The sequence below is a fragment of the Cebus imitator genome, unplaced genomic scaffold (genome assembly GCF_001604975.1).
Source record: "Cebus imitator isolate Cc_AM_T3 unplaced genomic scaffold, Cebus_imitator-1.0 Scaffold613, whole genome shotgun sequence".
Lineage (NCBI taxonomy): Eukaryota > Metazoa > Chordata > Mammalia > Primates > Cebidae > Cebus > Cebus imitator.
The window spans coordinates 311,950-322,928 of NW_016107928.1; the positions used below are offsets into that span (position 1 = coordinate 311,950).

Consider the following 10,979-nt stretch of genomic DNA (forward strand, 5'->3'; position numbering starts at 1 on the left):
TTTGTATTTTTAGTAGAGACAGGGTTTCACCATGTTGGCCAGGCTGGTCTCCATCTCTTGACCTCGTGATCCTCCCACCTTGGCTTCCCAAAATGCTGGAATTACAGGCGTGAGTCACTGCACCCCACCTTAGTACTCTTATATTTGACATTCAAGAAGGAAACAATTGCATTCCCAAACAGCTAAATATGTATGTCTTTTTTTTTCTTTTTTCAAGTACAATTTCCATTTTATTTTTCTCCAGAGAATAGTTGTCTTCAATCTTTTACTCAGCTCCTTACATGGGTTTTGGTGGGGGTCGTGGGGCAGCACCCGCAGGTCTAAATCGGGGTGGCGATGTTCGGTCCTTGCGGGCTTCACGAGATCGATTCCTGACTACTTTGCTGTGAATTGCACAACTCACACAGTAACGTAGCTTCACATAGAGCTTGGGAAGTACATAGGCATCAAAGACGCTCGCTTCAGAAATATCCCTTACTGCTGCGGCCTCCACAGTGTTTCGAATGACGAATTTCTTAATGGCCTTGTTCTTGGGCACGCATCAGGCACAGTTCGTGCAGCGAATAGGCTGAACATGGCCGCGGCCCTTTTTGGCATGACCGTTGTTCCTTCTTTTCTTTGTCATTTTGGAAGCTTGCAGCAGAGAAAGCAATATGCATGTCTTTAGACTTTTTAAAGTGGAGTCTTTTTTAAAGAAAACTGTCACATTCTCTGCAAAGCCCATTCATCTCAGCATCCCAAAGCTGAAGCACACCTTCTGTGAGCTCTGTAAGAAGTGACAAATACAGGGCATCACTGCCAGCACAGCTCAGCATGGCTGCTTATAAAACGAGACTTCTGACGCTGGCTGCAGCGTCATTTTCTCACCATCCTCACGTGGGAGAGCAGTTGTCTGAGTGATCGCTAAGTCATGCTCACTAAGTCAGTGCAGTAAGAATTGCACTGCTGAAGCTGAGACCAGGACAGCCTCTGCTGGGGCTAGAGCAGGCATGGCAACGAACTCTAAGCTGGGATCTCCATTTGTTTTCTTTTTCTTTTTATTTATTGATTTATTTTGTTTTTGTTTTTGTTTTTTGAGACGGAGTCTCGATCTGTCTTGCCCAGGGTGGAGTGCAGTCGTGCAATCTCAGCTCACTGCAGACTCCACCTCCTGGGTTCAAGCGATTCTCCTGCCTCAGCCTCCCAAGTAGCTGGGACTACAGGCGTGCATCATCATGCTCAGCTAATTTTGTATTTTTAGTAGAGACGGGGTTTCACCATGTTGGCCAGCCTGGTCTCGAACTCCTGACCTCAGGTGATCTGCCTGCCTCAGCCTCCCCAAGTGCTGGGATTACAGGCATGAACTACCACACTCGGACTCTTTTTAAATTTTTTTTTTTTTTTTGAGACGGAGTCTTGCTCTGTTACCTAGGCTGGAGTGCAGTGGTGCAATCATGGCTCACTGCAGCCTCGGCCTCCCAGGCTCAAGTGATCCTCCTACCTCACCCTCCCAAGTAGCTGGGTCTACAGGCACATGCCACCACACCCAGCTAATAGAGCTGAGATTCTCCCTGTGTTGCCCAGGCTGGTCTCAAATTCCTGGGCTCAAGTCATCAGACCTCCTTGGCCTCCCAAAGTGCCGGAGTTACAGGTGTGCGCCACGACACTTGGCCTTCATTTGTTTTCTAGCAAGCCAAAGTCTGAGTGGAAAAAACCCAAACTGCTTTTCCTCTGGCCTCACACAATTAACACAGAACACTTCTGTGACCCCAAAACATGTGGGGATTTTCCCCACCAGCAATCAAGCAATCAGTTCTGCAGTGGACACCAACTGGGTGTCCTCTAATTCTATTCAATTCTGACACTACCTGGAGATAGCGTCACATCCCACAGGTTGACGGCTCAGTCTCCAAGACTGCCCCACCTTTAGATGTCAATGGCAAGCCTCGGGTTGTGTCACCTGTGCTTCTGACTGACGGGCTATAAATTGGGGTTCCCTCCACCCCTTCCTTTGGTTCATTTAATTTGTTAGAGCAGCTCCCAGAACTCAGGGAAACACGTTTACCAGTTTATTAACAAGGATATTACAAAGGATACAGATGAAGAGATACATAGGGCAAGGTATGGGGGAAGGGGCGCGGAGCTTCCATGCCCCCTCCGGGTGCACCACCCTCCAGGAACCTCAACGTGTGCAGCTATCCAGAAGCTCCCAGAACTCAGTCCTTTCGGGTTTTTACGGTAGCTTCATTAGGTAGGCGTGATTGATTAAACCATTGGCCATTGGTGAGCAACTCAACCTGCAGCCCCTCTCCCCTCCCCAGAGGATAAGAGTCGGGCTGAAAGTCCCAACCCTCTAATCCTGCCTTGGTCTTTTTGGGGAGCAGCCCCCATCCTGAAGCTACCTAGGGGCTCCAGCCGTCAGTCATCGTCAGCATACATAGGCCATCACTTTGGAGACGCTAAGGATTTTCAGAGTTGTATGCCAGGAAACTAGGGTCAAAAACCAACATATATTTGACAATATCACACAAAAGAAGGGCTTTTCAAAGTTGTAGTTACTTCTGGCAAAAACGTTACATTACTGAAACTTCTTCTTTCTGTGGAAGATGGATTTTGCCTTAACTTTCCTGTCCTTCAATCCCACTTTGTTGCCACGCAGCGCGATGGGGATGTTTTCACACGCTGTGCACAGTACTTGTACCAGATCTCTATGCCAACAAGGCACTTTTTTTTTCCTTTGAGACAGAGTCTCACTCTGTTGCCCAGGCTGGAGTGCAGTGGTGTGATCTTGGCTCACTGCAACCTCCGACTCCCGGCTTCAAGTGATTCTCATGCCTCAGCCTTTTGAGTAGCTGGGATTACAGGTGTGCACCACCACGCCTGGCTAATTTTTTTTTTTTTGTAGTTTTAGTAGAGACGGGTTTCACCATATTGGCCAGGCTGGTCTTGAATTTCTGACCTCAGGTGATCCACCTGCCTTGGCCTCCCAAACTGCTGGAATTATAGGCATGAGCCACCACACCCAGCCTTAAGGTACTTTTTTTTTTTTTTTTTTTTTTTTTTTTTGAAGCAGAGTTTTGCTCTTGTTGCTCAGGCTAGAGTGAAATGGTGTAATCTCAGCTGATCTCAGCTCACCGCAACCTCCGCCTCCTGGATTCAAGTGATCCTCACTGCAATCTCTGCCTCCCAAGTTCAAGTGATTCTCCTGCCTCAGCCTCCTGAGGAGCTGGGATTACTGCTGCACGCCACTAAACCCGGCTATTTTTTTTTTTTTTCTTTTTTTAGATGAAGTTTTGTTCTTGTTGCAGAGGCTGGAGTGCAATGGTGCAATCTCCGCTCACCGCAACCTCTGCCTCCCTGTTCAAGCGATTCTCCTGCCTCGGCCTCCCAAGTAGCTGGGATTACAGGCATGCGCCACCACGCCCAGCTAATTTTGTATTTTTAGTAGAGACGGGATTTCTCCATATTGGTCAGGCTGGTCTCGAACTCCCAACCTCAGGTGATCTGACTGCCTTGGCCTCCCAAAATTCTGGAATTACAGGCGTGAGCCACCACACCTGGCCTAATTTTGTATTTTTAGTAAAGATGCGGTTTCACCCATATTGGCCAGGCTGGTCTCAAACCCCTAACCTCGGGTGATCCACTCGCTTCAGCCTCCCAAAGTGCTAGGATTATAAGCGTGAGCCACTACGCCCAACCCAATCACATATCAAAATGGATGTCTGTGCTTCATGCCTATCCAATGAAGTCTCCATAAAAGGACAAGAAGGCCAGGCGCGGTGGCTCACGCCTGTAATCCCAGCACTTTGGGAGGCCGAGGCGGGCAGATCACGAGGTCAGGAGTTTAAGACCAGACTGGCTAACATGGTGAAACCCCGTCTCTACTAATAAATACAAAAATGTGCTGGGAATGGTGGCTCGTGCCTGTAATCCCAGCTACTCGGGAGGCTGAGGTAGGAGAATTGCTTGAACCGGGACTGGGGAGGCGGAGGCTGCAGTGAGCTGAGATGGAGCCACTGCACTCCAGCCTGGGCGGCAGAGTGAGACTCCATCTCAAAAAAATAAAATAAAATAAATAAATGCATAATGCATTGTAAATATTTTATTTTCTCTTTAAAAAGATTTTATTGTGATAAAAATACATACAATTCGCCATTGGTTTTTATGTATACAGTTCAGTGGCGTTAAGTACATTCACATGCAACCAGCACCATCATCCTTCCTTGGAACTGGTTCATCTTCCCAAACTGAAATCGCATATCCATTCAACAATAACTTCCTTCCCCAGTACCCCCAGCCCCTGGTAACCTCTATTTTATTTTCTGTTCCTGTGAATTCAGCTATTCCAGGTACTTCAGTAAAGTGAAATTGTGGCCGTGTTTGCAAATAATCTATCACCTACTTGGTTTTTGTTTTGTTTTGTTTTTGAGACAGACTTTCCCTTTTGTTGTTGTTGTTGTTGATGTTTTGATATGGAGTCTCACTCTGTCACCCAGGCTGGAGTGCAGTGGCGATATCTCAGCTCACTGGAACCTCCGCCTCCTGGGTTCAAGCAACTCTCCTGCCTCAGCCTCCTGAGTAGCTGGGATTACAGGCACCTGCCACTGTGCCCCGCTAATTTTCGTATTTTTAGTAGAGACAGGATTTCACCATCTTGGCCAGGCTGGTCTCGAACTCCTGACCTCATGATCCACCCACCTCGGCCTCCCAAAGTGCTGGGATTACAGGCATGAGCCACCACGCCCAGCTGGAGTTTCATTCTTATTGCCCAGGCTGGAGTGCAGTGGTGAGATCTCAGCTCACTACTACCTCCCTCTCCCAGATTCAAGTGATTCTCCTGCCTCAGCTTCCCAAGTAGTTGGGAGTATAGGCATGTGCCACTGCACCCAGTTGATTTTGCATTTTTAGTAGAGACAGGGGTTTTGCCATTTTGCCCAGGCTAATCTTGAACTCCTGACCTCAGGTGATCTGCCCTCCTCAGCCTCCCAAAGTGCTGGGATTACAGGTGTGAGCCACCGAGCCCGTCCATGGTTTTTTTTTTTTTTGTTTGTTTGTTTTTTTTTTTTTTGAGCTAGAGTTTCGTTCTTGTTGCCCACGCCAGAATGCAATGGCGCGATCTCAGCTCACTGCAACCTCTGCCTCCTGGGTTCAAGCGATTCTCCTGCCTCAGCCTCTGGAGTAGCTGAGATTACAGGCGCCTGCCACCATGCCTGGCTAATTTTTGTATTAGTAGTAGAGACGGGGTTTCACCATGTTGGCCAAGCTGGTCTCGAACTCCTGACCTGGTGATCTGCCTACCTCAGCCTCCCAAAGTGCTGGGATTACAGGCGTGAGCCTCCGCACCCAGTGTGGGGGAAACTTTTAAAGATGGCAGTTACCGTCCATGATGCTGAAGAAGCTAGGACTTCTTGGAAGTCAAGATTCCAGCCTTCCTGGTTCTTCAACATTAGAATCCAGTATGAAGGGATGGGTGCAGTGGCTCACGCCTGTCATCCTAGCACTTTGGGAGGCCAAGGCAGGCGGATCACTTAAGTTCAGGAGTTCAAGACCAACCTGGCCAAGATGGTGAAACTCAGTGTCTATTAAAAATACAAAAATTAGCCAGGCATGATGGCAGGCGCCTGTAGTCTCAGCTACTTGGGAGGCTGAAGCAGAAGAATCGCTTGACCGGGGAGGCGGAGGTTGCAGTGAGCTGTGAGCCAAGATTGAGTCACTGCACTCCAGCCTGGGCGACAGAGACTTCATCTCAAAAAAAAGAATCCAGTATGAAGGAGATGTGGTGAGTCAGAGTACAGGGCTTTGGATTCCAGTATGATGGTGATGGGGATGGGGGACGGGGCCCAAGCTGACCCTCCCAGTTGCAGGCCTGTGGGAGGGCTCCCTCAGGCCTCCCAGATCCTGTGTGCTGCAGGAGCCAGCCTGCAGCAGTGTTCCCCATCAGTCTGGAGCGCCCACCATGTCCTGCCTTGTCATGCGTGCCAAGATGAATGCTAAATGTGGAGATTCTTACTCAGTGCTGGATTTCACGCCTTCTGGCATTCAATACTAGCCTAGTTTTTAATAAAAAAGAAACAACACTATTTTGGTGCTGTAAACCTATTTTTCACCATCTGGCATCCCCTTATGCCTCTTATGTTTCCTCTTCTAGGTCAGCAAAAATCCCATGATGGGACCAGAACCTCCCTACCAAGGAGGATGTTCTCACAGATTCCCAGGGACAAGGTACCTCTCTTCAGGTTGCATCCACTTAACTTGGAATAACAGACTCCCAAAAAGCCTCTTTCTATAAATGCCAGTAGAACAAAATGAAAGTTTAGTTCATGGAAATTAACATAAAAATGAAGGTTTGATTTTTTTTTTTTCTGCATAACAGATGACGGCAATCTTAAAATACCCGACAGATGAAAGAAGAAGCAAAACCACCCTTTCTGTCTGAGAGAATTGTGCAATGATGGCCCAAAGCGGTCCTCTGCAATTTCTTTGGGGGTGACACCAAAGGAACAGAAGGCACTGGGGGAACCAATAGGAAAATTAGTTTAATTAGTCAAATTAACTTAATTAGCAAAGATAATTCTCTTTGGAGCAAGCTTTGAATAAATCTGTGATAATTTTGTGATTCTATGAATTTTCTGGAATATGTGTACGTGTGCGTGTTGGGGTGCGTGCTCATGTGTGATCATGCATGTGCATGTGTGTGCCCGAATGCATGGGGGTGGGCCCAGGTTTTGTGGTCACCGAAGATTAAACAATTTTGAATCACCCTTTAAAAAAAGGAACTCAGGCCGGGCGCAGTGGTTCATGCCTGTAATCCCAGCACTTTGGGAGGCTGACGCAGGAGGATTGCTTGAGCCCAGGAGTTCAAGACCAGCCTGGGCAAAATAGCAAGATTTCATCTCTATTTAAAAGAAAAAAAAATTTTAACAAAAATGTTTTTAAAACCACAAAACGTGAATCCAAAATTAGGTAGGAGAGGGATGCCTATTTAGGTTTAGAAAGAAAACACAATTCACAATATTTTCAAAGCTGAAAATATCTCCAATTTCACGTAATTCAGGAAACTAACAAAGTTTTGTTTAACTGCTTAACAAACCTCGATGGCACTTCTTCCTCCTATAATTTTTGGCTGCATACTCTTGGATCATCTTTTTTTTTCTTTTCTTTTTTCTCTCTCCCCACCCCCTTCACCTTTTCGTATGGCCACAATTTTATACTATTTTCTAGGGAGAGGATAGAAAGATAATTCAGTTTTTACACTTGATCTTAGCCAAAAGGCCGAGAAGTGATGATCATTCAGTTTTTGGCTGGCCAGGCGCAGTGGCTCATGCTTGTAATCCCAGCACTTTGGAAGGCCAAGGTGGGAGGATCACCTGGGGTCAGGAGTTCAAGACCAGCCTGGCCAACATGGTGAAATCCCGTCTCTAATAATAATACAAAAATTAGCCGGTCATGGTGGCACACATCTGTAATCCCAGCTACTCAGGAGGCTGAGGCAGGAGAATCACTTGAATCCAGGAGGGGGAGGTTGCAGTGAACTGAGATGGCGCCACTGCACTCCAGCCTGGTGACAGAGCCAGACTCTGTCTCAAAACAAGAAAGAAAGATAATTCAGTTTTTGTTCTAGCATGGTTGATAGAAATTTGGTTTTCATTATTGATAATTTAGAAAACTTTCAGCTTCACATTTTCATAATTAATAATTCTGTGCATATTTTTAGGATTGCTGTCAAATTTGGGAAAACCTCTATCAAGTTTCTTTCATATAAAAGCTGTAAGTTAGCCGGGCGTGGTGGCTCACGCCTGCAATCCAAGCACTTTGGAGGCCAAGGCGGGCGGATCACCTGAGGTCGGGAGTTCAAGACCAGCCTAAACAACATGGTGAAACCCGTCTTAAAATAAATAAATAAATACATAAATAAATAAATAAAAGCTGTAAGTTTTCAGGGCATATCAAGGATTCGTGTTCAGGAGCCAACCTTAAATACTCTAAATTGGCAATACTCATGAACCAACTTGACCTCTGTGTCTTGCTGTAGAGGCTTATTATGAGATTTATGTTATCTTTGTCAATGTCTGTATCTTAGTAAAATCTGCAGAAAATGTAAATGTTTTCCTACTGTGTTCATATATTTCACTTCTTTTATGAAGTAAATTATTTAACAATCCAAGAGCCCATATATTACCTCTATTCAAAATTTGTCTCTAATCTGAAAAAAAAATTGGTACAATTTACTTCTCAGATGTCAGAGTCGTTTCTATTGGTTATATATAGAAATATTTGAAAAATTTCATCATATAGTGACTTCGCAATTATATTGCTGCATTATTGAATATATGTGTGTGTGTATATATATATGTGTGTATATATATGTGTGTGTGTATATATATATATATATATATATATTTTTTTTTTTTTTTTTTTTCTTGGAGACAGGGACTCACTCACTCTACCCCCCAGGTTGGAGTGCAGTGGTGCAATCATGGCTCACTGCAGACTTGACTTCCTGGGCTCAAGCACTCCTCCCATCTCAGCCTCCCCAGTAGCTGAGACCACAAGCATGCACTGCCACACTTGGCTAATTTTTTATTTATTTGTTTTTTAGGGATAGGGTCTCCCTATGTTGCCCAGGCTGGTCTCAAAGTTCTGAGCTCAAGCGATCCTCCTGCCTCATATGCCCAAAATGCTGGGATTACACGCGTGAGCCACGATACATAGACTGATTATATTAGGGAAAACTTTCATTTTGATCTGCTTACAAGTTTTTGCATTTGATGGTTGGAAGAATTTTCCACTGATTAACTTCTGACTCTGTACATTTCAAATCTTGCTGTTTCTCCACCAGCCCAGGGCAGTTCAGATCATTCCTGAAAGTCATCCCTATCCCAGGATGGCCAATAATAACTATATGTAAAAACGTATGTGAAAACTGTATGTGGGAAGTATCCCATTAAAGGCCTCAAAGGGTCTTCTGCAAGTGAGGGGCTCTGAGGGTTAAGCTTCATGAGTTCTGTGTCTGTATGAGTGTGTGAGAGATTTTTGTTTGTTTTTTGAGACAGGGTCTCACTTTGTTGCCCAGGCTGGAGGGCAGTGGCACAATCTTGGCTCACTGCAGTCCCCACCTCCCAGGCTCAAGAGATTCTCCTGCTCAACCTCCCAAATAGCTTGGATTACAGGCACCTGCCACTGCACCCGGCTAATTTTGTATTTTTAATAGAGACGGGGTTTCACCATGTCGGTCAGGCAGGTCTGGAACTCCTGGCTTCAATTGATCTGCCCACCTCAGCCTCCCAAAGTGCTGGGATTACAGGAGTGAGCCACTGCGTCCAGCCCCAAGGGTTTTGTTTGGTTGGTGTTTTTTGTTTTTAAACCACACCTGCTGAAATGAGATTGTTTTCTTTTTTAAAAATTAACAGGGGCAGCAGGGCGCGGTGGCTCACGCCTGCAATCCCAGCACTTTGGGAGGCCGAGGCGGGTGGATCACCTGAGGTCAGCAGTTTGAGACCAGACTGGCCAAAATAATGAAACCCTGTCTCTACTAAAAATACCAAAAAATTAGCCAGACATGGTGGCACGCGCCTGTAGTCCCAGCTACTCAGCAGGCTGAGGCAGGAGAATCGCTTGAACCCCGGAGACAGAGATTGCAGTGAACCGAGATTGCGCCGCTGCACTCCAGCCTGGGTGACAGAGACTTCAAAAACAAAACAACAACAACACCACCACCACCAACAAGGGCCAACACAATACGAAAGGGCCCAGTACAGAGAGTTTGGATCTGTGCCTCCGTGTGAGCCCGGACTCCCTGTGACCTTGAACAGATCTCTTACTTCAAGGCTTGTCCACCTTGGTTCCTCCCACCCGAGCCCACCTTGCCCCGACCGCCTCATGGACCATGTGGCCCAGTGGCCTCTAGAGGGCAGCACATCCTCACTTCGGACGACCCTGCTGCAGTTTCGGCTCGAGGGCGGCGGCGAGGGCTGCGGCGCGTGCTTGATTGCTGCAGGACTCGCTCCGGGGGACTGTCGGCGCTTTGCGCAGTCGTGCTCCACGCAAGACGACGCCGTCAGCAGGAAATATGTCAACCAGCCTGGCTTCGCGCAGGTGCCGTTTGGTTCCAAACGGATGCGCGCAATGCAGCCGGGGCAGGGAGGGCGCCGCCCTCCCTTGGTGAAGTTCAAGTTCGGAGGACGGTTTTCATTACCCACTACCCTCACGGGTCAAGGTCCTCTTGGCTTTGGGTCTAAGTACCTAAGGGAAGTAGGAAAGAGCTCGCAGGTCTGGCAGCTGTGGGCGGGGTGATGTGACCACGGTGCTGGCAGTGTCACTGACTTCACACAGAAACACACGGTAGGAACCGGGGACTCAGCGCATGGCCCCTGCAGAGGTGTGTGAGAGGCCCTCCCTGCCACCAGGCCCCCCCTGGCGACTTTGCCACCCCTCAGGCTCCTGAAGCACAGGACACTCCTCTTGATTTCTGGTATCTGGCACCTGCTGGACATGGGGGTTCATCAGTTGACGCGGGGATGCTTGTGACCAGGTGGGGCCGGGATCCGGGGTGGGCACACCACCTAGACAACAAGGCACAAGGCCTTGGCCAGCTGCTGCTCCCCTAGCACCTATCCTGAAGGGTCTGTGCAGGATCTGATGGGGTCTGAAGAGCCCCAGTTTGGGGGTCAGGCTATGCACGGGGAGGGGGCTCACTCTCCCATGGGACCTCCTCAGAAGGTGGCTGCCTTCCACCAGGGAGCAGTCGGCATAGCTAATGTTTTCTATTTTGTCTTTGATCCCTGGAACTCAGGGGCAGGAGGAAGGTGAGAGTGTCCAGGGCTCCCCCTCCCACTGTCTGTGGGTAAAGGGGTGGGGTGAGGAGGCAGAAGCAAAGGATTTAGGTGAGAAAAGCACGCTGATTAAATTGACTATTGCCAGCTACTGTCAGCTGTGGTGTGCTAGGCAGAGGGTGTGTGTGCACATCCCTGGAGCAACGTGCAGGGAAAGGCACTTTTTTT

The 10,979-nt window shown here is 47.6% G+C and overlaps 1 long non-coding RNA gene and 1 pseudogene across 2 annotated transcripts in view; one reads left to right on the forward strand and one right to left on the reverse strand.

The window, feature by feature from the left end:
• The window catches only part of LOC108294964, a 14,466-nt gene extending 7,862 nt beyond the window's left edge, over positions 1-6,604 (forward strand). The window contains exons 2-3 of the long non-coding RNA XR_001821229.2: positions 6,128-6,201; positions 6,353-6,604. This is a non-coding gene — a long non-coding RNA (uncharacterized LOC108294964). The remainder of the gene's footprint in view (positions 1-6,127; positions 6,202-6,352) is intronic.
• On the reverse strand, positions 215-629 carry LOC108294963 (annotated as a pseudogene). Its single transcript, XR_005198068.1, has one exon. The product of XR_005198068.1 is annotated as a 40S ribosomal protein S26-like (transcript).
• Positions 6,605-10,979: the final 4,375 nt, after the last annotated feature.